This window comes from Tupaia chinensis, unplaced genomic scaffold (assembly GCF_000334495.1).
Source record: "Tupaia chinensis unplaced genomic scaffold, TupChi_1.0 Scaffold000532_1, whole genome shotgun sequence".
NCBI lineage: Eukaryota > Metazoa > Chordata > Mammalia > Scandentia > Tupaiidae > Tupaia > Tupaia belangeri.
Genome location: NW_006160045.1, coordinates 3,564,813 through 3,592,654, shown reverse-complemented (window position 1 = coordinate 3,592,654; position 27,842 = coordinate 3,564,813). Strand labels below are relative to the sequence as shown.

At 41.8% G+C, this 27,842-nt stretch overlaps 1 long non-coding RNA gene across 1 annotated transcript; it reads left to right on the top strand.

Moving 5' to 3' along the window:
* The first annotated feature begins 13,901 nt into the window (after nucleotides 1-13,901).
* On the top strand, nucleotides 13,902-27,335 carry LOC102476795 (uncharacterized). The gene is made up of 4 exons (XR_335784.1): nucleotides 13,902-14,091; nucleotides 20,567-20,629; nucleotides 26,439-26,556; nucleotides 27,276-27,335. It is a non-coding gene; the product is annotated as an uncharacterized LOC102476795 (long non-coding RNA).
* The last annotated feature ends 507 nt before the right edge of the window (nucleotides 27,336-27,842 follow it).

Below are 27,842 nucleotides of genomic sequence, written 5' to 3'. Positions count from 1 at the left end.
TTATCGTTCATTCTTCAGTTTACCTACATACGTAGTTTTTCTTCTGGCAGCTTTTGTCTGTTAGGCTTGTTCTCGTTCGTTTCTGAGCCTCTCTCCTGTCACTCCCCATGTTTGAATAATCTTGTACTTGTATATCTATTCATTCACTTCTAGTTCACCAAAGATGAAAAACAGGTGAGTCTGTTTGTAGTTCTTATATTCAGGGGCGCATATTGGCGAAGCAGGATTTCGGCCTCTCGGATCAGAGCTGCCCACATCTAGGCAAATCCCCTCAATAGCATCAGAGAAAGGCAGAAAGCCAGAGTTCAGGACTCACCAAAGACTCCTTTGACTATGCCATGCAGTTTATAAGCCTCTTGGCTATGAGTATTCCTTCCTTTCATCTTTCATAAACAACCATAAAATGCATTATTGGAAAAAAAAAAAAAAAACCTCAGGGGCTGGCAGGTGGCTTGGTGGTTGAGGGTGCTGGACTCCCTCATGGCCGACCATGGTTCGAGTTCCAGACCTCACAGTTTGCTTTCTCATTTTCTCTCTCTCTATCTTTCCCTCTTTAGTCAAATTTAAATAAATAAATAAATAAAGTTAAATAAAATAATTATTTAAAAAATATTGGGACCAGCAGCTGGCATAATGGTTATGTCACTGAACTTCTACATAGTTGACCATGGTTCAAGTCCTGGACCCAGCAGCTTAAAACTCATACCAGGCATGTGTACATGCATGCCCAAAAATCTCAAGAGGAGAATGGAGGAGAAGGGATTGCAGCATGGCCATTCCCCCTGGGGAATGATTTCTTACTTTCTGTCTCCCCAGTGAGTGTACATACACTACAGCAAAAAAAAAAGAAAACCCTCTCATTAAAAAAAAATTAAAAGCGTTTCAGGCCTGATTTGGTGGCATAGTCAGTAGCAAAGTGAACTGCCTTCTTGAAAGCCACATAGTTGATCATGGGTTCAGTCTTTAGGTCATCTTAAAAGCACACCAGTGTGTGTGCACATGCCAAGATCTTGACAAGCTAGAGAGCTGGGGAAAGGGGATCATGGCATGGTAAGACCCTCTTGAAGATGCTTCCTTCTCTCTCTCTCTCTCCTCTCTCTCATGTGCAGAAACACTCTCTATCAGGAATAAAATAATGTTTTTAAAAAAGAGACAGGTTCCTGTTGATCTATACAGTTGCCAATAGCTGCTTTCTACCCCTGTCCCATGGCAAGGCCTAGCTCTGACCCAAGGCAGGGCTTGCTCAACCAGCTCCACTCCAAACACTTGGGCTCTAATTGCTTGCCCAATTCTAATAGAATTATTATAAGGAAACTGCAGGTTTCCTTATGAGAAATGAGAAGGGAGAGAAGAGAGGAGAGGAGAGGAGAGGAGAGGAGAGGAGAGGAGAGGAGAGGAGAAGAGAAGAGAAGAGAAAGAAGAGGAGAGGAGAGAAGAGAGAAAAGAGAAGAGAAGAGAAAAAAGAAGAGAAGAGGAGAGGAGAGGAGAGGAGAGAAGAGAAGAGAAGAGAAGAGAAGCGAAGAGAAGAGAAGAGAAGAGAAGCGAAGAGAAGAGAAGAGAAGAGAAGCGAAGAGAAGAGAAGAGAAGAGAAGCGAAGAGAAGAGAAGAGAAGAGAAGCGAAGAGAAGAGAAGAGAAGAGAAGAAGGGTTTTAGAGGGAAGGAAGAGAAGGGAAAAAGGAATCCAAGTCTGCCTGGATTGGCAGAGAGGGCAGATCCTCCCTGTAAGCAGAGGCAGCAGGATCTTGAAGCCTGGGTCACTGTCCTCTGTGAATGCTCATGTCCAGGGCTGGCTGTGCCCAGCCAGGTCACCAAGGGGCTGCACTCCCTTCCCCAGGCCACCAGGTAGGGCCACCTCCTCCTCTTTCTTGATCTCCTGGGTTACAGCTGAAGCAAAGTTGCAATACATAAACAAGACTTTCTGAAGAGACAGGAAGAAGGAAATGAACTGAAATGATTACAGTTTAGCTTACTGCAAGCCTTCTTGGGGTGCCTTCTAGCCTGGCTCTTTCCTCACTCATAGCAGAAGCCATCTGCAGCAGAATGGTGAAGGCGTTCTTTGAGGGTGCCAATGGCCGGGAGCAACTTAAGATCCTAAGGCACTGCTTCTTAACCCAGGGTGGCTTTACCTGCCACCCACCACCACCACCACCAGGGGACATGTGGCAATGTCTGGAGACATTTTTGTTGTTACAACTGGGAGAGACTGCTGGAAGAAAGGCATTGGCAGACACAGGTTCTGAGAGGGAATTTCTAAGAAATCCACAAGGTGCTCCAAGAAAGAAAGTCATTTTGGACATCAGTCCACTAAGGGACAAAAAGTGCTATGGACAGTGTCTCCTAGTTCTCTGCCCTCTTCCCCGTGTCTGACTGCCAGGAGCCAAAGCAGGAGCTGATGAGTGTGAGACATGAAGCAAGGAAAAGGAGAACAAGCCGGCTGTGCCCCTCCCTGGCAGGTTTCTAAGTAGGAAAGACGCCCAAGCTGTGGAGGACAGAAGTCACTGGAGTATAAACGGGCAACATTCTGAAACTAGAGACATCTAATGGTTAAATGGACTGGAGAATTGGTTCTCTAAGAATAGCCATCAAGGCATGTAAAATGCTGTAGCCACTATGGAAAACACATGGCAGTTTCTCAAAAAGTTAAAAATAGACTTACCATGTGATCCAGCAATTCCTCTTCGGGCATATACCCCAAAGAATTGAAAGCAGAGACTTGAACAAGTATTTGAAGACATATGTTTATAGTGGCATTATAGCCAAAAGCTGGAAACCACCCAGGTGTCCATCAGAGCATAAACCAAAGGTGATACACAGGCACACGACGAAATGGACTATTATTCAGCCTTAAAAAGGAAATAAATTCTGACATATTCTACAGCATGGATGAATCTTGAGGACATTATGCAAAGTGAAATAAGTCAGTCACACAGGGACAAAGACTGTATGATTCCATTTTGGAATGATGGAAAGTTCTAGACATCAATGGTGATCACGATTTGTACTTAATGCAACCGAATTTATTTTAAAATGGCTAAAGTGGTCAATTTTATGTTATGTATATTCTACTACAACTTTTAAAACAATTGGAAACAAAAAGGATGAACAATCAAATTTATGTTATTTGACCAAGATTTCTTCCAAAGGCCAGGGAAGAGTGAGACTGTGGAGTAAGTGTAATAGGATCAGTGAATGCAGTAGTGTTCTCCAGAGAGACAGAATCAGTAAGAGAGATAGATAAATAATAGGGGATTTATTAGAGGAATTGACTCATGCACCTATGGAGGCTGAGAAGTCCCACGATGGCCATCTGCAAGCTGGAGACGCCAGGTACCACTAATGTGGCTCAGTTCAAGCTCAAAGCCCTCAGAAACAGGGAGGCTGATGGTGTGTCTCTGTCTGGAGCCAAAGGCCTGAGAGGCTGGGAGCACACTGGTGCAAATCCTGGGGTCCCAAGTCCAGAGAATCTGGAGTTTTGGTGTCCAAGGGGCGAGGGAAGAAATTGTCCTGGCTCCAGGAAAGAGAGAACAGAAATCTTTCTTTCTGCCTTTTTATGTTCTATCTGCCCTCCCCCCCCCCAGTCAATTAGATGGTGCCCAATTGAAAATGGATATTCCCTTGTCAGTCTCTGACTCACTTGCCAATCTCCTCTGGAAACACCCTCACAATGCTTTACCACTTACTAGATATCTGTTAATCCCATCAAGCTGACACCTAGAGTAGCCATCACAGTGGGGGGAGGGTGTCAAGGTGGGAAGAAGCCACTTTCTTCCTGCATCCTGAGAAGTGCCAACCTGCTTAATAAACCAGTGGCTCCTTTTTAGCTCTCTGCCACTTGAGAGCACCCCAGATGCCCAGCATCCCTTTGCTGCTGGCCTCCAACCTATCTGCTGAGCTGTTATTTGTGACCAGGACTTACACGTCTTTAGAGTCTTTACTGGGAGTATCAAGCTAAGGAAAAAGGAAAACACATTTTGTTTGTTTGCTTGCTTGCTTGTTTGTTTCTCAGGGCTGAGACTCTGCTCTCTGGACCCGGCAGGACTACCCTATTCTATCACAGCTAGAAAGACCAGCATCTGTATTATATATAGTGACATACATACTTGCAATAAACCAGCTTGAATTTCATTTTAGATTAACATAAAGGAAAATTGCCCACAGTAAGGCCAGAGCCCTTTTATAGTTATAGGTTCGGGGATCAAGGGGAGTACCCAACTTACAGGGAGAAAGACCTCTGTATCTCACTCCCAACATTCCCCCGACCCCAAGGCATTCAGGCTCAAGACCCTTTCTCTTGGCATCAGCAGATGGCATAGTGGTTACAAGAGTGGACTCCCACATGGCTGACCACAGTTCTAGTCCTGGATCTAGTGGCTTGAAAGTCACACTGGGTACCTGCACACACACGCACACACGTGCCCAACCCAGAAAGAGAATGTAAAAGGATGGAGGAGAAGGGATTGCTGTGGCCATCCCCTCTTGGGGGGAGGAGGGTAATTTCTCATTTCTCTCTCACTGTCTCTTCCCCTCCTCTAACCCTGCTGGCACATGTACCTTAAGGCAAAAACCTCTCAAAAAAAAAAAAAAAAAAAAAAAAGAAAGAAAGAAAGGAAGAAAACCAATAAAACAAAAACCATTTCCCAGCCCTACTTATTCTTCTACTAGTTCCCAATTAGGGGCTGTAGGTTGGGCACAATTCCTTGAGGGCTGGACAGAGCTCCACTCTTTTCTTTCCCACAACAGGAAATGAACACACTGGAATGACAGTGCTTTTCTGGAGACACTAGCCTTGAATCTGCCCTTATGCATTTTTTAAAATTGTGGTGCTTTGTAATTAATAATAAGTTGTGTATGAATATGCTATACAACAAATACCAAATACTGACAATCTGACAATAGAGACCCAATACCAGCTATTAAAATGAACATGGACTTAGTTTTAAATTTTTGCTCTACCATTACCAGCAGATCTTGCCATTAAAATCTTTCTGTTTTACATTTTTCACTTGTGAAGTAGGTCTAAGTTATTATGGGAATTAATAAGATCAAGTACTCAGCACAGAGTAGGTTTTCAATAAATGGCTGCCTTCTGTGCCTATAGCTGTGGCCTAAAATGGAACTCATGGAATGGTAACAAATAAGACCTTCATTCTAATTCTCTGAGTTCTCTCAAATAAGACTTTCCTTGAATTCTACCTGGGCCCTTATTGTAGAAATAAAAATTATGAGACTTTTTCTGTTCCTATAGCCAGACTAAGGTACACATCATAGTGGTTTTTTTTCTTTTTAAAATTTTTTTCAGTTTCTTTTATATATTCAATCACATGTTACTAAGGTTGCAAAGTGAATATTCCAACATGTGTACATTTCTCACCAGTTCAGTTAACAATACTATAAAGTTATCTTCAATAGATGATAACCCATTTCTTTGTCCCATAAATGACTTGCCTCTCTAGTTTTCGCCTCAGTGTCCTTCCTCAGACTCTGCTCCTTCACCTACCCTCTTACCACACTGTATCTGGTATTCAAAACGATTTACTATGTTTCTATATCCTTTAGTCATTCAGTTTTGGCCATAGAGTGCAGACACTTGGTTTATATTAAGTGGAGACATATAATGTCTCTCCTTCATAGCCTGGCTTGCTTCGCTCAGCAGTAAATCTTCCATATTCATCCACTTTTTGTCAAAAGCCAGGGTCTTGTTGTTTTTTATGGCTGAGTAGTACTCCATAGAGTATATGTGCCACACTTTTTCAATCCATTCATCTGTTCGTGGGCATTTGGATTGGTTTCATGTCTTTGCAATTGTGAACAGAACACCCAACTAAATGTACTTTAAACTAAGAGCTTTTATTGGCTTATATAGTAAGATTACAGGTGGAACACTTTGAGGGTTAATCAGTGACTAGGCTGGGACCTGCGCAATTAAGGACACAAAATATAATATTTCTTTCTCTCCCTGTTCTCCCATTCTCAGTGTAGTAGCTTTTTTTTTTTCCTTTTTAAATTTTGCCATAAGGAACATACATTCACTGTAGAGAGACAGAGAGCAGGAAAGTAAGAAATCCTGCCCCTAGAGGGGATGGCCATGCCTCGATCCCTTCTCTTCTAATCTCTTCTCAGGATTTTAGGCACAGGACAGCCTGATTTTCAAGCCACGAGGTCTGGGACTCAAACCATGGTTGGTCATGTGGGAATCCATTTCCTTAACCAACATACCACCTGCTGGCTTTGTCCTTAGGCTTATTGCCTCATGGTCTCAAGATGGCTGAAGTAGATCCACTTTGTTCTTACACTATAATGGAATAGAGGTAGAAAAATGAGGAGTTTCTCTAATGCTTTCTTTTCAAAAGTAAAAAAAAAAAAAAACAAAACAAAAACAAAAAACCAAAAAAAAAACAAAAAAAAAACCTTTTCACAGAAGCTCTTTACACATCTAATTGGCTCTATTTGTACCATGCTTAAACAATCAACAGCAAGGAGGAATAAGACGAGCAGGAATTGAATGACTTAATCAATGAAAATTCACCCAGGAGTGAGTCAGGACTTCTTCCTTGAGTATCAGAACGCCAGAGGATGAGTAGATAATGTATCAGCTATCCCACCCAAAATACTATCTTCAGGCTAAGACACTGTGGGAGCACCATCAATTTTATCCCTGTTCCTAGGTAAATACAGTATCTGATGTGATTGGCCATATATAGCAATGGGGTAAGAAGAGGTTAACATAGAGTTTCAATCAACAAAGTAGACATCAGAAAAATCAGTTTCCTTAATTTCTTTTGGGATAGGCCTTCTCCCCATGTTTCTGTCTCATTTGGGCTAGCTATGCACATTTTTTGAAAGTAATGGCAATTGTTTTTATATCTGAATTGCATATACACATTTTTTAACGAACATACAGAAAGGAAACAAATTATTGCAAATCCTACTGCCTAGAACTAACCAATGTAAACGTTTGATCAATATCATTGAAGATGTTGCTATGCATATGAGATGGATACAGAAATGAGGAGCTAGAGAGAAAAAAATCATTTACTAAGAATAACATATTATTTATGTTCTGAATAAGTTGATGTATTACATTTAATTTTACTTCATCTTCATCATCAGGAAAAAATAATTGAAGTGAATCTGCAAGTATTGCTGAATTTCAAACAAGTATTTCTTGACCACAGATAGACTGTGTCTCCTAAAATATCTAAGGTCTTTTTTTCTCATTGCCAGAGGGTATGTGCACTTGCCAAAGAGCCATAGAGAAGTAGAGAGAAAAGGAAAGAGAGACAGCATCTCCCAGTGGGGTGGAGTTATGCCGCAACCCTTTCTCCATCCTGTTGGAATTTTGAGCACACATACCTACTGCATTTTCCACGTGGGTTCTGGCTTCTTTAACCACCAGACCACAGGGCTAGCCCACATATCTTAAGATTCTTTTTTTTTTTTTAAAAAAAAAGAGTAAAATATTTAAGACATTACTTTTATTTTTTAAATACAGGTTTAATTTCATAAATTGATAGATGAGGTAATTAGCCTCCTCCTCTATCCCCCAATTTCTGTGGTGATATTATTTTTACTTTGTCAAGCTTTGCGGTATTTGCAAATAACTATAATTCTGAAGGAGGTGTTTTGAACATGTCTCCTTTGCCTTCTTCTTGAAGTAAAGTGTCTGAAAACAACACCTCCCACCCAGACTTCACTAAGCTCTTCCTGGCTTCTCCAGTTGGACAAATGGCGTCTTCACTGGTGTCTAGCCATGTGCCATCCTTCCCTGTTCTGTGCTTTTTTTATGCTATTCTTTTCTTCTAGCCCCGCCTGGCACTATAAAGTCCTCAAAGGCTATTTTAAGTTCTTCATCCTTAAGATTTTTTTTTTCCCATTTACTCCATCTCACATCAGAGTTTTTACTTTTCCTGTGAAATTCTCCCTAAATGTATTACCTGTACCATTTATTTTACTATTCAGTCATCTGCTCATGCTTCATATGTCTATGCATTATTTATTCAAGTGGATAATAAGTTTCTTGAGGGCAGGGACCAAATCCAGTGCTGCATTTTTGCCTAGACAGGGCTGAGCACGTAATACACATTGAATGGACAATTATTCAGTTGAAACAGCCGTGCAGACATGCAAAAGTAACAGATTCTGGTATAAAAGATTTTAAAAGCCCAGATACATCTCCATCTGTTAGTCACAGAGAGAAAATGGTTGCTATGCTCCCCTCCATCCTTTGGTAGAAAAGCATGTCTTCTGGTCTCTTAGGAGATGGTCTAACACTGAAATGAGAAGATAATTGGACCATTTTTCTGTGGCATTCACGTGAAGAAATTTAGACATGTTCATGCTGAAATTATTGGTCTAAGAATGGTATTTCCAATTTATGAAAATCCATCTCTTTTTTTGAGAGGTTTTTGCTACAGGGTGCATGCACACGCCAGAAAGACAGAGAGAGAAAGAGAGACAGAAAGTGAGAAATCACCCCCTAGGTGGGATGGCCATGCCACAATCCCTTCTCCTCCATTCTCCTCAGGATCTTGGGCACACACGCACACGCGCCTGACGTGAGTTTAAGCCACCGGGTCCAGGACTCGAACCGCAATCAACTACATGGGAGTCCAGCGACATTGGCACTATAAAGTCCTCAAAGGCTATTTTAAGTTCTTCATCCTTAAGATTTTTTTTTTCCCATTTACTCCATCTCACATCAGAGTTTTTACTTTTCCTGTGAAATTCTCCCTAAATGTATTACCTGTACCATTTATTTTACTATTCAGTCATCTGCTCATGCTTCATATGTCTATGCATTATTTATTCAAGTGGATAATAAGTTTCTTGAGGGCAGGGACCAAATCCAGTGCTGCATTTTTGCCTAGACAGGGCTGAGCACGTAATACACATTGAATGGACAATTATTCAGTTGAAACAGCCGTGCAGACATGCAAAAGTAACAGATTCTGGTATAAAAGATTTTAAAAGCCCAGATACATCTCCATCTGTTAGTCACAGAGAGAAAATGGTTGCTATGCTCCCCTCCATCCTTTGGTAGAAAAGCATGTCTTCTGGTCTCTTAGGAGATGGTCTAACACTGAAATGAGAAGATAATTGGACCATTTTTCTGTGGCATTCACGTGAAGAAATTTAGACATGTTCATGCTGAAATTATTGGTCTAAGAATGGTATTTCCAATTTATGAAAATCCATCTCTTTTTTTGAGAGGTTTTTGCTACAGGGTGCATGCACACGCCAGAAAGACAGAGAGAGAAAGAGAGACAGAAAGTGAGAAATCACCCCCTAGGTGGGATGGCCATGCCACAATCCCTTCTCCTCCATTCTCCTCAGGATCTTGGGCACACACGCACACGCGCCTGACGTGAGTTTAAGCCACCGGGTCCAGGACTCGAACCGCAATCAACTACATGGGAGTCCAGCGACATAGCCATTACATTAACTGCTGGTCCCATGAAAATCCATCTTTATTCACCAATTGGATGAGTATTGTTGAGTTACTATATGCTAGATTCTGAGGTTATATTGTTGAACTAGAATATGATCCCTGTCCTCAAGAGCTCAAGGGGGTGAAAAAGACAGACATTAAACAAACAAACACTATTTTGATTTGTAATTCAAGAGAAGTATAAGCTCGAATGGGGCCGGTGAGAATTTCAGAATTTAGCTGGTCCAGGGATCAGAAAAGATTTTGCTATGGAAGGACTATTTAACCTAAGAGCTGAAGAGGCAGTTGAAGTTTCCTTCATTTAATTTTTAAATTTCCACTGGAAGCTTAGAGTTAAGAAAATCTTTGCATGCAGGTGTGCAGCTAAATGTTAATACAGACAGGAGGAATGACTTCTTTAAAACATTCAGTAATGAACTAAGGCTAAGAAAGAGAAAAATAACTGGAGGTGACATGCATTGCACTAGTATTTGTCAGAGGACTTGAAGCTTTAGTTATAAAACAGAAAATCGGGTTTGGATATTTTCCTAGTTGAGAAAGTTAATATGTTTCTCCATTCTTACACTTCAACACTCTGTATCACTGGCTAGTTATAAGGCTTAAAATAGAAAGGATCAGTTCTTTCAATTCTGTTCTGTACAATAACTATTTTTCCATGAGCATCATGAAGGCTTTTTCTGATACTCTTAGTCACATGAAAAGCTTTTATAATATACATATTTTTATAGTGTATCTGCAAAGCAATTATATTTACTAATAAAATATTCACATATTGGCCAATTTTTTTTAGAGGTTTTTGCTATAGGGTGCGTGCTCTCTCCAGAAAGACAGAGAGAGACAAAAAGAAAGTGAGAAATCACCCCCCAGGGGAGGTGGCCACGCCACAATCCCTTCTCTTCCATTCTCCTCTCAGGATCTTGGGCACGCACGTACACGCACCCAGCGTGAGTTTAAGCCACCAGATCTGGGACTCAAACCGCAGTCGACTACATGGGAGTCCAGCGACATAGTCATTACGCTAACTGCTGGTCCCTATCGGCCAATATTTTTAAAATAAGAATTTTCTTTTATTTTTAAAAAGAGAGAGGGTAAGAGAGAGAGACAGAGAGAGGTATTTTTGACAAGTTCTTGCTGTAATCATTCCTGTTTCAATTAGCTAGGATTTCAGTCTCATGCAAACACATGCAAAAGTAACTGAGTCTGGTATAAAGGATTTTATACCCAAAGTGTTTCGATTGGCCAATGAACCAAACCCAGGCCTTCCAGGCTCCCAGAGGTGTTACCATGGTTGGGCCAGAATTTACTTTTTTTTTTTTTTTTTTGCCATAGGGCTTACATGCTCTCCAGAGAGAGACAGAGACAGAGAGAAGGAAAGTGAGTAATCACCCTTGAGGGGAAATAGCCATACCACAGTTTTGTTTCCTCCAGTCTCCTCTTGGAATTTTGGGCACACATGCACACAGGCCTGGCCTGTTGTTCAAGCTGCAGAGTTCAGGACTCAAACAGCAGAGTCAGCCATGTGGGACCCAGCACCTCAATCACCATACCATCTGCTGGTCCCCAAAATTTACGTCTTATCTAAGAGTTTGCGCCAGAATCTAAGACTTTGTAGCAGATATTTCAAAAGTTCAGAAAAACAGCTATTACTCATTATATCCACTAGATATATTCCAGCAGTGTGTGTGCTTGTGTGTACTTTAATGTGTGTATCCATGAGTACACACAACAGTGCGCATACGTATTATTGGAGAGAGGTCTTATATCAACGACTACCACATATTTTTTCTTACCATTGCATTCTACCAGGGTAATAAAAATGTCGAGCTATGGATGCAAATAAATTCTAGAAATAAAGTAGAAATACATAGTTGTTGCAGAAATCCCAACTATACACTCTTGGGACAAATGGTTTAGCTGTTTACCACTGGGCAAATAAGGTCTGCCTTACCTCTGATCTGTTTGCAGATGCTGTTCCCTTAGCCCCAAACCATCTCCCTCCCGCCACCACTATTATTCATGCTCTCAGTGGGCCAAGGCTCAGCTGAGACATAGAATCAGCTGAGTGCCTTAAATACAGGTTTTCTGCCTCACCTTCAGAAATTCTATATAGAGAGTGGCCGTTGCAGGAGAGGGACTTTCAGAGAATATGAATTTCTGTCCCCTTCCTAGTTCATTCCAAATCATGGGCAAGTCAGAAACCACCACAAACACCCTCTTTAAAGGCCACTTGTAAAAGCCTCCCCTAATCCTCTCCCCTCTCTCTCTTCCTCGAGGCATCATATTCTTGTGTTCCTTAACCTGCCCTCAGCACTCAGCACACACCATGTGCCACCCTGCCTCTCCTCCTCCTTCCCCTTATAAACCCCTCCATAGCAGGGGCCCATCATGGTACTCCTACTCCCTGCACAAGACTCAGACTCTTTCAATCACTTGTACATGGTCATTGACTTGATCAATAAATGAACAAGGGCTGTCCTGTAGCCCATTGGTTAAGGGAGTGAGGTCTCATATGGCATTTTGAATCCCTCCTGTCGGCTTGGAAAACATGCTGGGTATGTGCATGTGCAGACTTCAAATCTTGATAGGATGGAGAAATGTAGAAGAGATCGCAGAGGGCCGACAGGTGACATGGTGGTTAAGGGTGCTGGACTTACACATGGCTGACTGCAGTTCAAGACCAGACCTGGAGTCTTGCTTCCTCACTCTCTCGCTCTCTTTTTGGTTAAATTAAAAATAAATAAATAAATAAAAGCAAAGTTAAATAGAATGATTTATTGTTTAAAAAAAAAGAGATTACGATGTGACCACACTCCATAGGAGATGATTTCCCACACCACTATACCACCTGGTGAGAGCACACACCCTTTGACCATTTTTTTTTTAAATGAACACATCAGGAGAAATATGTCAATTATTATTATTATTTTTTTAAATAAAAAGGTAAAGGTGGAGGTTGGCTCTGAGGTTAAGATGGTGCTAGACAGTGTCTGCTAGAACCCTCTTCCTCCTCCAGGGGCGGGCTCCTATCTTCAGAGCAGGCCCTTCCCAGCAGCCCTTCTAGGAACTCTGACATTAACTCCAAGATGTGTTTTCTTCCTTTGCCCTGGAGTGATTAAATTATTAAACTTCAGCCAAACTGAACATTTAATTGCACAAAATTGCAGATTCTGAAAGGTACCAAATTTGAATGAAAGGGAAACACGTGTAATTTGGTATAGAATTCAGAGTAAGTGTTAATAGAGTTCTACTAATACATTTATCTCCTGGTTAATAAATTTATCTCCTGGTTTCCACAAACACCATAATAAACTCACCATTTTCTGAGAATGAACTGTTCAATTAGACGTGTCTGGACAATTACGTATGCATTAGCAATCTTCTGAAATCCTCACACAGCCATAGGAGGGCAAAGTGGTTGCATGAAGGGAGAAGAAAGAAAGCAGGCAAAGCAATGAGCAATCAGAACACTCTCCAAGAACTGAATCGGGTTTGGTGGCCAGAGGGCAGCGCTGGGTAGCTTCAGCCCGACTGCTGTGAGGAGACTGAATAATCGCGAGGCAACACTGCCCTTTTGCAAAAACATGAAAAAAGCAGCCAGTGGACGCAAAATGAATGCCTGCCTCGCGATTCTTATTTACCACTGCAGAGTTTAAGCCTGGCTGCCTACGCGTCCTCAATACAAACAGGAAGGATTAGAGTGACCCCGCGTCCCAAAGACTGCCACAGGCCTGGAAAAGCTCTGGTTACCTTGCATCCTGAGCGGCCTGCCCCTTGATGACAAATGTCCCAGATTCGGGTGTTCTTTTGTAGTCCATGGGAAAGCACGCCTAATCCGTGCAAGCCCTCGCGCACGCATCTCTGCCCCATTCAGCACGCTCGCACAATGCGCTGGCTCAGCTCGTCGCCGCCTGGGGCCCAGGGCACCGCCGCTGGCTCCTCCCCCGGCCCGCCGGACCCGCGGGCTCCCACGGCCTCACCTCCACGTGCGCATGCCGCCTCGAGGTCCTCCAAGCAGAGAAGAAAGTGCTGGCTCCAGGGGTCTCTTTTCGCCACTGCCTCGCCAAGAAATCACAATCATTTCTCTTTAAAGAAAGAGAAGTACTAGCTGCACAGAGAAAAGAGAAACACAAGACGGATCAGGTTGGCCTTTTTCGTCCAGCTAGTTTCCGCTCACTTCTCCTCTGTCGCCTCCAGAATTGCCCCCACTCCTCTGCTCCCTTCTCCTTCGTCCTCAGGACTTTGCACGTGCCAGGTTCTAAGAGCCTCACAGGAAGTGACGGACTGAATCGTCCGAACAGCCTGTGATGTGAGGTAGGTACTTTCTAGAGTGAGGAACCTAGCCGCAGACCAGTGGAGGGGCACAAGTTGTAGAGCTGCAATCAGGCCTGCAGCGCACACGGCGTTCACCACCAAGATACTGCCACTGTCGCCAGCACAGAACTTCTTGGTGCCTTGTACTGAGAGTCACCCTGCTCTAAACACGTCTGTGTTTCCATCTCAACTGCCTCATTCAGAGGGAGCAAGGAGTTCACATGCCAGTCAAACGGAGCCGGGCCGGAAGAGACGAGCAGCAGGGTCTCCCAAGCGTTTCACCCGCAAAGCCCGGCCTGGGTGGAAGTTCTCTTGCTTCTATAAGGGAAAAGGTTAGTGAGAACCCCCACCTCTCTCAGCTCCTTTTCCCTAAAAGAGCCGAATAGTCTTACCTCTGGGAAGGGGATATAAAAGCGTGTACGGTCTGCCTCAGCCATTTATCAGAAGGATGAAACACCGGTAGTCAAAGGGGTTTATTATTTGGTCACACGTGACCTCCTGGTTGGTATTCTAGAAAAATGACTGAAGTATTATGCAGTGTTCCTGGGACTAAGTTAAGAATTCAGAAAATAACAAAGCAATAGACAAACTCCAGAAAGTTTAGGCAGACTTGTTAAAGTTTGGGGCACATTAGAAAGCTGCTATCTGTGCTGCAGAAGGGAAGGTTTAGATTCATTAGCAATGAAAGAACTATAATTAAAGAGCAAAGAATACCCATTTTACCTCTGGAAGGAATGAGGAGATAGTATGAGAGGTCTTAATAAATTCATGGAAAATGTGTATCATGAAAAAGCTAATATGGATTTTTTTTTTTTTACTTCTAGAGGATACATGTTTTGAAAGAGAGAGAAAGCACTCTCCAATGGGGTATGGTCATGCCACAATTCTTTCTTATTTTTTATTATTTATTTATTTATTTATTTATTTGGAGAGATTTTCGCTATAGGGCATGTGCGCTCGCCAGACAGACAGAGAGAGACAGAGACACAGAAAGCAAGAAATCACCCCCCAGGGGGGATGGTCACGCCGCAATCCCTTCTCCTCCATTCTCCTCTCTGGATCTTGGGCACACATGCACATGCTCCTGGCGTGAATTTTAAGCCACCAGGTCTAGGACGCAAACCGCGGTCGACTACATGGGAGTCCAATGACATAGCCATTACGCTAACTGCTGGTTCCAATTCTTTTTTATTTTTAATTACCAGAGGACATATGCACTTGCTAAAGAGAGAGATAGAGAGACTGAGAAAGCCCCCACCCTGTGGGATGTGGTCATGCTATCGTGTTGAGATTTGGTGCACACACAACTGCCCAGGGTGTTTTATAAGAGGCCAATGCAGAATTAGAACCACAGTTGTCCATGTGGGATCTGGTTCCCCCAACCCCTATGCTATAAGACCAGCGTGCTATCCTTTTTCCTCCATTTCTCCTTTCCTTCAGGACTTCGGGCATTCTTGCACACACATCCAGCATGGTTTTCAAGTCCCCAGGGCCAGGAATCAAAAGGGGAGGTTACCATGTAAGATCCAGCTTCCAATGTTGCACTGGATTTTAAAACATTTTACCACCAAAATAATGTGCCAGCTCACATATTGCTGGCAGGAGTGCAAATGGAACACGCTTACACGAGATCTGGAAATATTTACCAAAAGCCTTAAAATGAGGCACCAGTAGGTGGTGTAGTGGGTAAGACACTAAATTCCCATGTAGTCAACTGTGGTTCCAGTCCCAGACCTGGCAGCTTGAAATACACTGGGCGCGCGTGTGTGTGTGCCCAAGATCCTGAGAGGAGAATGGAGGAGAAGGGATTGTGGCGTGGTCATCCCCCCCGGCAGGTGATTTGTCACTTTCTGTCTCTGTGGTAAAAGCATGCACCCTATAGCAAAAATCTGTCTCTAAAAAAAAACAAACAAACAAAAAACCAAAACCTTAAAGTGCATATTTTTTGACCCAACAGTTCTACTTATGGAGTTTTACCCTAAGGTAATAACTTAAAATATGCCAAATTATTTGGAAAGAAAAGTCAATGTAATGTTGCTCATAATATCAAAAGAAATGGAAACAGATCTAAGTGTTCATCACTAAGACAGCGTAGATAAGCTATTGACTTCCATACAAAAGAAAACTTCACAGTACATTGGTAACAGAAAATAAGCAAAAATGAAAGAGTATGCATATTAATAACACAGTACTTCTTTTTTTTTTCTTCTTTTTTTAATTTACCAGAGAGTGTATGTGCTCATCTTGGGGGGTATGGGAGAGCAAGAAAGCACCCCCCATGGGTCATGTTCATGCTGCAATCCCTTCTCCATTTGTCCCTCCCCTCAGCATTTTGGGCATACACACTTATGTACCCAGCATGTTTTGAAGGCTGCTGGGTCCAGGACCCAAACCACGCAGTCAGGCATGTGGGATTAAGCTGCCCTAACCACCAGGTGATACAGGCTAGCCCCATAATGCCTTTTCTGAGGGAAAAAAAAAAATAGTACATAGAAATATGTCTGTAAGGGCATATAAAGTGTTTACTGTGTTTAACGCCCAATGGTTGTGAATAATTTTATTTTCTCCTGTTTTTATGTATTTTCTAAAGTATCATCAATGAATATGTATTACATGAGTGATAAAGGGAAAAAATATTTATTGTTTATTTTTTATTTTTTTGGAGAGTTTTTCTTTTTTTTTTTTTCCTGTAGGGTGCATGCGCTCACCTGAAAGGCAGAGAGAGACAGTGTATGTGCTCATCTTGGGGGGTATGGGAGAGCAAGAAAGCACCCCCCATGGGTCATGTTCATGCTGCAATCCCTTCTCCATTTGTCCCTCCCCTCAGCATTTTGGGCATACACACTTATGTACCCAGCATGTTTTGAAGGCTGCTGGGTCCAGGACCCAAACCACGCAGTCAGGCATGTGGGATTAAGCTGCCCTAACCACCAGGTGATACAGGCTAGCCCCATAATGCCTTTTCTGAGGGAAAAAAAAAAATAGTACATAGAAATATGTCTGTAAGGGCATATAAAGTGTTTACTGTGTTTAACGCCCAATGGTTGTGAATAATTTTATTTTCTCCTGTTTTTATGTATTTTCTAAAGTATCATCAATGAATATGTATTACATGAGTGATAAAGGGAAAAAATATTTATTGTTTATTTTTTATTTTTTTGGAGAGTTTTTCTTTTTTTTTTTTTCCTGTAGGGTGCATGCGCTCACCTGAAAGGCAGAGAGAGACAGAGAGACAAAAAGTGAGAAATCACCCCCCAGGGGGGATGGCCACACTACAATCCCTTCTCCTCCATTCTCCTCTCGGGATCTTAGGCACACACATACATGCACCTGGCATGAGTTTAAGCCACCAGGTCCAGGACTCGAACCACAGTTGACTATATGGGAATCCAGTGATATAGCCATTACACCCACTACTGGTCTCAAAAATGTTTACTTTTAAGGAAAAAATAAATTTCTCTCTTTCCCCCGCAATGATAAAATGAGAGAAGCCTCTGATTTAAAGGTGTGTCTGTCCTCAGCCAGGCGGGAAGACTCATTAGGCCTTGGGACTTTCATAGTAGAATGCTAATTCTGCCATGGGGCATTGGTGCCCAGCAGAAGCATGCCCTTCAGGAAACACCACAGAGTATACAGGTCTTGGGTTCTCTTCAGAGAATCTAACTGAACAATGTTGTTATCTGATGCTTGGCAAATGCTTCTCCAAGAGAAGTGGTATTCCAGAAAGACTATTGGGAGACTTGCTGACCTCCTGTTCCTATGGGAATGCTCTGTGCAGGGTTAGGGCATAGCAGTTAGATGATTAGCTCTGAGAGGCCAGCAGGTGGCATAGTGGTTAAGGTGCTGGACTCTTACATGGCTGACCACAGTTTGAGTCCTGGTCCTGGAGGCTTGAAACTCATGCCAGGCACATGTGCTTACATGCCCAAAATTCCAAGAGGAGAATGGAGAAGGGATTGCGGTGTGCCCATTCCCCTGGGGGGTGATTTCTCACTTTCTCTCTCTTTGTCTCTCTCTGTGTCTCTGGTGAGTTCATGGATTCCATAGGAAAAAAATTTCCCTCCAAGAAAAAGAAGGAGTAAATTATTAGCTCTAAACATAAACCTCATTAAATTCTCACAGAAATGCCTTCACTAATTTTTTTTCACAATCTCCGCTTGGCTGCTACCTAGGTTTAAAATGTAATGGTAGTGGGGCCCAGCAGTTAGCATAATGGCTATGTCGCTGGACTCCCATTAGTCGACTGCGGTTCGAGTTTTGGACCTGGTGGTTTAAACTCACGCTGGGCGCGTGTGCATGCGTGCCCAAGATCCCAAGAGGAGAATGGAGGAGAAGGGATTGCAGCATGGCCATCCCCTCTGGGGGGTGATTTCTCACTTTCTATCTCTCTGTCTCTCTCAGTCTTTCTGGTGATCTGGTGAGTGCACATGCCCTATAGCAAAAACCTCTCCAAAAAAAAAAAGAAATGTAATGGTCGTATGAGGAATAACTTTTCATTTTTTCTTTTCAAGTATACTTATTTATTTCTTCTGTGAGAGGGAGTACCCCCAATAAGAACTCTCCATGGCGATCAACCTGCAGTCCCAGCCAGCTCAGATCATGGGCATGTGTGGGTGTACTCGTTGTGTACAATGAGACCTCAGGGCATGAATTCGTGACCCACCTGTGTGGGTCCAGCATCTCAGAGTGTTGTATCATTGCTGCATTACTAATTGTCCCCATAAACTTTTTTGTAAATCCTTTTAATGTTGCTAAATATCTCTGGGTATTGACCCCACCACCACCCCTCTGATAAAACCTCTCCAGAGCAGTAGTGATTAAAGTGGGTTCCCAGGAACTCCTGGCAGGGCCAACCCCCTCTTCTGCTAGAGAACAACTTTTACTTATTCTACCATTGATGCCAAATGCATAGCAAGTTCACCCTCCACAAAATGAACTGCAGAAAAGAGGAATTCTGTTTTATTTAAGCTTTTAAAGAATTATTTATTTAACTTTATTTGTTTATTCATTCATTTATTTTTAATTTGACAGAGAGAGACACAGAGAGAGAGGGAAATCAAGACAGCAAGCTAACAGGTCCGAGACTCAAACCATGGTCGGCCATGTGGGAGTGTCCAGCACCTTAACCACCATGCCACCTGCTGGTCCTGTAGTTGAGCTTTTAAAAAGTCTCTTATATTATAAGGTTTTGAAGTAGTCAGTTTTTGCTTTTTCCAGAGGGTGTGTACACTCGCCAGAGAGACAGAGAGAAGAAGAGGGAGAAAGCACTCCCCAGTGAGGCATGGTCACACTACGATCCTTTCTCCATTTCTCCATTGTCTTGTGATTTGGGCCAGCATGCACCCAGCCTGTTTTTCAAGGCACCAGGTCCAGGATTTGAACCACATGGTTGGCCATGTGGAATCCAGCTCTCTTAACCACTAGACCACAGGCTGGCCCTCTTTCATGTTTCTCATTTGCTTCTTGTCTGTCTCCCCAACTAGAACATGAGTTCTGTGAAGGTGAGAATCTTGTCTGCCTCATTCACTGACCTCATCATAGATCAGTAACAATATATTGAATGAATGCTTGCTTAACCAACTGCTTAATGTGTGGTTCTTTTGAATATTAATTAAAATAATGCGAGTTGATCCCTCAGAGCCTTGCCACCCCATGAGGAGTATTCACACTGTTTCTCTGCACCAAGTCCTCCCTTTCTCATAACACCACTGTGGAGATGATCTAAGCTTGGTCTAACAGATACATGTTCCTGACGATACCAACACAAAGCTGAAATTCAGCAAGTCACAAGAAAATAAATGCAGGGCGTGTCTACCGCAGTAAATGGGGGCCAGAAAGAGGTTTTGGAGGGAGGTGGTCCTGCCTGGGTTTGAGTCCCCATTCCCTTCCTTCTCAGCATAAGTGTGTTGGCAATTTACTCATTGTCTTCAAGCCTCACTGTCCTTACCGTAGATGAGGTAACAATATCTACCTTACAAGTAGTGAAACCTGGGTGAGAAAACAGACAGAATACTTGACACACAGCAGACCCTTTCTATAGTATTATCCTCATTTGCTACGGTAGCAAGTCCTCTAAAAATGCAAGCACTTACAGTTGCAAGGAAACTTACAGAGCTCCTATTTTGTCTTATTTTATGGTATTTAATGTCAGACATAATGAAGATTTTTTTTTGATCCACACATTTTACAGAATAGGCTGTTGCAAATAAGAAGAATTTACCAAGTATTTCTTTATGCCATAAAATTATTTCTTTCTTGCCAGCATTGCATTTGAATGAATCCTTTCCCTGGCAATCATGCTGACAAGGATTCATATCTGTATTCAGCTTAGACTCCCACCGTTCTTTAGGGGCAATTTTCAAATCTTTCTACACAAGTCGACACACAGTTCCCATTGATAAATAGCAGTCTTGTGCTCTTACCTCCTGCACACTGTTTTGACAGATCACTACCCTGAAGAAGTTTTTGTGTTTAAGAGAAGCAATTTGTCTAAAGGAAGAGGGTATTTTCAAATCACACTTCTAAAAAAATGTCAAATAACAGGAATAAAAGAGGAAATGAGCTTTGGGGTTAAAGGATAGCCACTGAATAAAAGAAACCTCAGAAGAAGAAGATCAAGAGATAGCACAAAAAAGAAAGTAGGAATCTAAACATTTATTAGAAGTAGGAAATGAAAGGGTAACTGCATTCTTACCCAGTTTTGAGGGTATTAAATAACATGAAAATGTTAATGAAACAGGAAAAGTGATATTTCAAACAAGTGGTTTCACCCTTTGAAAAAAACCCCTTCTCTCTTTCTCTTTTTAGGATGTCAGACTAATGAGAAGCAATTGCTGGAGTTAATACACAGAAATAAATTCTTCATTGTAGGTGAGTTTCCATTAGTAATTTTAATAAAAATTATTACAACTTCAAATAAGTAGAGATCAGAGGTCAAGCTATAGTCTAAACCTGTACTATACCAAAATATGAATCACTAGGACATTCTGTTCAGTGATGTGCCAAGTAATTTGTTCTCCAAAGTATACATTGTAAGCCACAATTATTCTTACACAATTTTTACCAGCAATCTCCTTTTGTTTCTTGATAATACAATTTTGCTAAAGAGCCCAAAATGGCTGTTGACTTCAGAAGATAGTTTCTTACTGACCAAAGCCCTCAGTCATTTTATTAATTAAATGAAAACCTTCTTTCCCAATAACTTTTTTTCTTACCAGTCCTTCATAGTTTATGTGACTCTATCCTAAAGTCTCTCTTTCTTTAGACTGTATTTTTATTAACATAATCATTATATATATTATGGGATATGATGTCATTTTTTTCAGCACAAGAATATGCTGTGTAAAGATTAGATTAGTATACCCATCATCTCAAGTATTTGTCATTACTTTGTGTTGAGAACATTCTTCCTTTTTAGCTACTCTGAGATTTACAGTGCATTTTTGACCACATTCTTTCTACCACATTGTTTCCCCTTTTTAAAAAAAGTTTTTGCTGTAGGGCACATGCACTTGCCAGAAAGAGAGAGAGAGAGAGAATGAGGAATCACTTCCAAGGCGATGGCCACGCCTCAATCCCTTCTCCATTCTCCTTTCAGGATTTTGGGCATGCACACACATGTGCCTGGTGTGATTTCCAAGTTGCTGGGTCTGGGACTCTAATGGCAGAGTCTGCCACATGGGATGCAGCCACCTTAGCCACCATGCCATCAGCTTGCTCACTTAGCAGTCCTTATCTTGCTACTTTAACGAGGTCATTTTTATTCAATGTTCACATTCAAGAAAGAACGTGTGGTATTTCTTTCTGTGCCTGGCTTATTTCACTTAACATAAAATCTTCCAGGCTCCTGCTTTACCCACAAATGATAGAAATTCATCCTTTTTAATAGCTGATTGATATTTACATTTTCTCTGCCCATTTGCACTGCAATGTTAATTGCAGCAGTAGTCACAATAATCTCTTTTCTTTTTAGAATTATTTTTACTTTATTTTATTTATTATTACTGTTATTTTTAAATTTACTATAGGGCATGTACGCTCACCAGAGAGAGACAGAGAGAAAGAGAAAAGGAAAGAGAATGTGAGAAAGCAAGCTTCCAGGTGCAGGACTCGAACCATGGTCAGCCATGTGGGAGTCCAGCGCCTTAACCTCCATGCGACCTAATGGCCCCAATCTCTCTTTTTTTTAATCACTACCATTCTATCCTTCAGTGTTTGTTTGGCTCTATCATGAATACACCTCCCTATTTCACATACCTGTACTAAAGAATAAACGGTCTTTTCTATTAGAAACACCTTTACATGAGCAATATGCTACAACTTTTGTTCCAAGCAACCCATGTATGCAGATGTTTAAATCTTCATGCTTTAGTTTCATTTGTCCATATTAGGGCTTTTACTAACCAGGCTTCTTTGGTTCAGTGGATAGTTAAGGAAAAGAGGTTCATTTTAGTGAAGACTGCTGGGTGTCCAATAAGAATAATATACCTCTGCACGCTTCCAGGCTATTTAACACTCCAGTTACTTTGCCTTAAGCCAAGGCATGTATATAACTTCTAAACTGTTTAAGCAGAATTACTCAGATAAATTATGCATGACTTACTATTGCCATATAGATTGGAGAATTAAATAATATAGGAAAAAACAACCCTGTCAAACCATAAAGCAATAATTTGCACTAAAGTTTAGAATTTTTTAAAAAAGGAGTATTGAAAGATGCTAGCCTCAGGTGGAAGATTATCATATTAATTCCATCTTTAGGTGTGTTGTGGTTCTTATAAAGAAATAACACAAAGCACTAACATTTATTGGCTAAAGCTTATTTTAGCATACACAGTACAAAGCACATTGATTCTGTTAGCTATAGAACGATTTAGCTTGGACATAAGACACAAGTTCATAATAAGAAAGGCACAGCAAAGGCCAGCCCATGACCTGGTGGTTACATTAGCTAGATCTCACATGGCTGATTGCACACTTCAAGTCCCAGACTCGGAGGTTTGAAGAACACACAAGATGTGTGTACATGTGTGCCTAAAATCCCAAAGAGAGAGATGGAGGAAAAGGGGTTGCAGAAGGACCAACCTGGTGTGGGGTGTTTTCTCACTTTCCCTCTCTTTGTCTCTCTCTGGAGAGTCCCTGTACTTTCTAATAAGTTAAAAAATAAAAAATATATATAAGTCAGGGCATGATGACAGACACCACGGGAGCACGTGGGACAAGGGTAAGCACTGAATTCTTTAGGTGAAAGGTTGTGAGACTCACAAGCAGAGACATTTACAATCAGGAGAGGCACACTGGACTTCTGAATGTTAGAACCCTATTAACGAAGCCTGAGAGTGTAATCGATAGTTTTCTGAGGGCCCTCATAGCTCCAGATTCTGTGTCTGTGTATATGTACTGCTCAAATACTGTGCTATAATTTAAAATGGAATCAATCGTTCTGATGTAGTCTCTATGTGGGATTTAAAAAAAAAAAAAGAAACAGGTATCTGGAAATCTTATGTGATGCTCTGAACTCAGAAAGACATTAAAGACATTCACTCGTACAGTTTGCCACCTCTCTGTATCTTCATGTGCTCATTATTTAAAAGAAAAATTGTTCATAAAAGCTAACATATATTGTGTACTTTCATGTTCCACACATGATATACGTATTTTATGTATGCTTTCATCTGCTATAGGGTCCATTACAGGTAAGCAACCCGAGGCTGGAGCTGGACAATGGCCAGCAGTAAGAAGCCATACTTCGCAAGGCAATCCTGTGTGGAAGGGTTCATAGCTCAAGTCCAAAGACACCCCCTTCTCGAGTACTCTAGATGTGCATGTGCCCATGATCCAGGGCTGGCTGAAGCTAGTGGTGGATCATGGCATCAAGATCCCACTGGGGATGCTGCCTCTCTCTCTCTCTCTCATTTTCTCCTCCTCTCCTCTCTTGATTGACCAAGGAAGAAATAAATAAAATAAAGCCAAGATTTAAAAAAAAAAAAAAGAAAAAGAAAAAGAAGATCAAAGAAACCTGAGGCTCATAGGGAATAATTAATTTGCTTAAGGTCACTCAGCTTTCTAATATGGATCTGGGATTTGAGCCTCTGGTAAGACAGTCTTAGCTGCAAAAAGGGAAACTGAGGGGCTGTTTTGTTTTGTTTTGTTTTGTTTTGTTTTGTTTTGTTTGAAGAGGCTCTTGCCTTAGGGTGCATGTGCTTGCTGGAGAAAGAGACAGACACAATGAGAAGGAAGTGAGAACTCACCCCTCAGGGGGAATGGCCACGCTGCAATCCCTTCTCCTCTATTCTCCTCCTGGGATCTTGGACACGCACCCACATGCGCCAAGCATGATTTTCATGCCACTGGGTCCAGGACTAGAACTGCAGTCAGTCATGCAGGAATCCAGAGACGTAACCACTACGCCATCTGCTAGTTCCCTGACTAGCTGGTTTTAACAAAAAGACAAATTGTATTTTAAAATGTAATTTGTAAATTATTATATAAATAATAATGGAATGCCCAGGAAGGCAATAGAAACAGCCATGAGAAAATAGACAGGGACAAAGGGAAACTATACAGGCAGAACTACAGCCAAAATCATGTCGCTAAACCAGCCTGGCTGACTCCCCGGTGCAGTCACGTTCACACGAGCCACAGCAAAGTGCACTCAACACCAGCACTGGGCTCTGGACATTGATGTCAGGACCACATTCTTGGAGTCTCTGGAAAATGGGGTTTGCAGTTACCACTAGAAAGAACCTTTCACTCTACCCACTGTTTGGATCACCAGACCCTACTACAAGTTTGGGCAGATGACTAACCAGCTGAGTCTGCATCATACGTGTGGACCTCAGCTGCAGAGAAGGCTGAGAAATGAGTAGTGTGGCCCTTTCTGTTTTACAGTGAGAGGTGAGCTCTGAACTGCACCAACGGTTTATTTATTTCTTCCATGAGAGAGAGTGACAGACATGCCCACTAGGATCTTCATGTCACTGCCCATCCCCAGTCTCAACCAGTCTAGGTAATGGACACATGCATACCCAGTGTGATAAGGGAGGTCCCAAGATTGAACTCAGGACCTTTCCCATGTGGGTCCAGTTGCATTACTGCTGCTCCATTGCCTGGCACTCCTCCAAGATTATTATGATAAGAAATTGCACTCTAAGAGGGAGAAGACCATGTCCCTTTGTTTATCATGGTATTTTTAAGCACTTAGCATAATACCTGCCACTAAGATCTTCAACAGATATATATGAAATGAACAAATGAACATATGATTTAGTTGTCTCTGTGAAAGGAACAAGAAAACACTAGCAGGACCAGCAGTTAGCATAATGGCTGTGTTGCTGGACTCCCATATAGTTGACCGCGGTTTGCGTCCCAGACCTGGTGGCTTAAAACTCACGCCGGGTGAGTGTGCATGCGTGCCCAAGATCCCGAGAGGAGAATGGAGGAGAAGGGATTGCAGCGTGACCATCCTCCCTGGGGAGTGATTTCTCGCTTTCTGTCTCTCTGTCTCTCTCTATCTGGCTGGCGAGCACACGTGCCCTATAGCAAAAAACCTCTCCAAAAAAAAAAAAAAACACTAGCAATGACTAATCACACTATTGACATGGTCAGAGAAATCACACTCAAGTGAAAGTTCTAGGTAGTAGAGTAAAATGAATTACAAGGTAGTCCCTCTCCAGAACATGAGACTGAAACTGGCCTGACTGGGACTGGACTGCTTCCTTACCGCCTGGTTATGTCATCTTTCTTGGAGTTCTGGATCCCTACCACTTCCACCACAGCAAGAAGGCAACTCTAAAGAGCTCCAAAGCGTTGATCCTTTTGACTACAGCTGTTACCAGCAAAGTCAGAAATAACTCATTCGGAAGCATGAAAGAAGCAATGAGTTCCTGCTAGGAACTAAAGATTTTATAGGCACTATCTCATGTAATCATCAGAACTTCAAGTCTGTGGAGCTACTAGCTACTGTATGTAGCTCCATTTTACAGATGAGCAAAGTTAAGGCTTAGTGAGGATGACTTGCCCAAAGATATGTAACGAGAAATTGGCAGAATTAGACTTGGAATCAGTGCCTTATTGACTCCAAATGCACCCTCTACAGAACGCTATAGAGTACTAGACAAGAGTCTGTCAAAATCTTCTTGGAAAAATGGAATTAAAGTATGAGTTAATTTGAGTGCAAAACATTTTTGAAATCCATGCATAGTTTTTCACAATATGCATTTTCCTAAATTTTTTGAAAACCCCTAGTACACCAGAAACTTAAACTGTAAAAATAGGTCATTGTGGAAGGAATTTATGTTACAGAATTTACTAGCTTCACTGTCAACTTATTTCATTACTTCTTATTTCACATTTTTACAGGCAAAATCGGCCTATACTTGAGCTGGCTCCAGGGAGGGAAATGGAGGGCTGAGCCTGATGCTCTCCAAGGTTCTGAAAACCAATGTTTGAAATTTAAAATTTAACTGCCAGAGTAAAGGTAGCATCATTTTATATTGGCTCTTCAATTTTTACACCCAGGGCAAAGCCATCTGTGAGCGGATGAAAATGAAATAATTATGAAATTTAGGCAGTTCTTAAGAAACTAAGTTTTCAACACACCCACATCCATTCACTAAAATTAAGGGATATGAACTCTGAAAACAGACTTCCTTTATACATTCTTGGCTTTCCTCCACAGTTATGAAAGTCAATCCATGCCAGTAATGTCTAAAATCGCAATGGGAATTTTTGAGTGCCGCAGTTAATATATTCTCCTAGATATGCATCGTCAGTCCTGGAACGTTACTGAGGCCAGAGTAAGCATCTGGAATCCGGGTACCTGGTGGCATAGGCAAGAAACAGCCAGTGGGGTGAGGATTGGAATCAGAATTGGCAGCAAGAGAGGCTGGAATAAGAAAAAAAAAAGATTAAAAGGAAAGGATGGGAGTAAAGATCTGAAATAAGGAGAAGGAAAACTAAAAGCTTGAATGGGGCCAGTCAGAAAGGAGATGAGGCTGTGGCCAGTGGCAAGTCATGGCTTTCAATTCATGGGGAGAAAGGTATCATCTGCTGTCTCTTCATTCCTAATACCAACTGCAGTGAGGCTGTTTCTTTCCAAGTCTTTCTACATAGCTCCACGGGGGTTGACATTGGGCTGGACTGACATCTGCTGCTACTTCTTGCGGCATTCTGTGCTATTTGGAGATATTCTATTGATATCATCCTTCTTTGACCTTGCTTCACTCTTCCCCCTCCCAACTCTCCTTCCGCTGTCCTATTTGTAGCAACTGCTTTAGTCCACTAACAAGGGCTCTTTTATCTATTGGTCCTGCTCTTGCTTTTGTTTCTCTTGTCTATTTGGAGTTAGCGTCTTGATATAAAGCCAGCACGAGTTCTCTCTTGCCCTTGAGAAACTGTTGAACATAGCTGCCTTGCTAGAATGAGCAGGTAAAAGTATCAGCTAATTCTATATTTCATAGTAGGATGTTTAGCAGCCTTAAACTTTAGCTAAGCAAATAACCATTTTCTCTTGCAGAAATTGTCATCCTGCCCTTATCATCACAGTCCCAAGACACTGAATTGCAGAGACCACATGTGTTTAGAATAAATCAATAAGAAAGAACTGAGCTCCTGTCATATGGATTCTGGCTTAGGCTGTTTGGATCCTGCCATTGCAGCTGAAGACGGGTGGCTGCTTACAGAATACTAATTGCTACTACTGTTCTGAATGGATCTCTCTTGTGAAAGGAAAAAAATATGAGAGAAAAGCTCATTTGGGGTGGTCACTCAAAAATCATAAGCTGACTTGGGGAAAATTTTATGTGTCCTAATGTGTTAATGTGTGTGTATATATATATGTTATGTGTATGTGTGTGTGTGTGAATGTAAATGTACACACACACATACACACACACAGAATTTTTACACAGTTTCTTTGGGTTTCGACCAAGTCAGAAGTAGCACGACTCTGGCTGTCATTTAAGTTTTGTGTGCTGACTTTGTCTCAGCAATCTCTCAACAATATTTACTGAGGGCTCGTGTGTACATAGAACAGGAGAAGGCTGATCTTCTTGTTTGTTTGATTCTATTTAGACAGAACAAA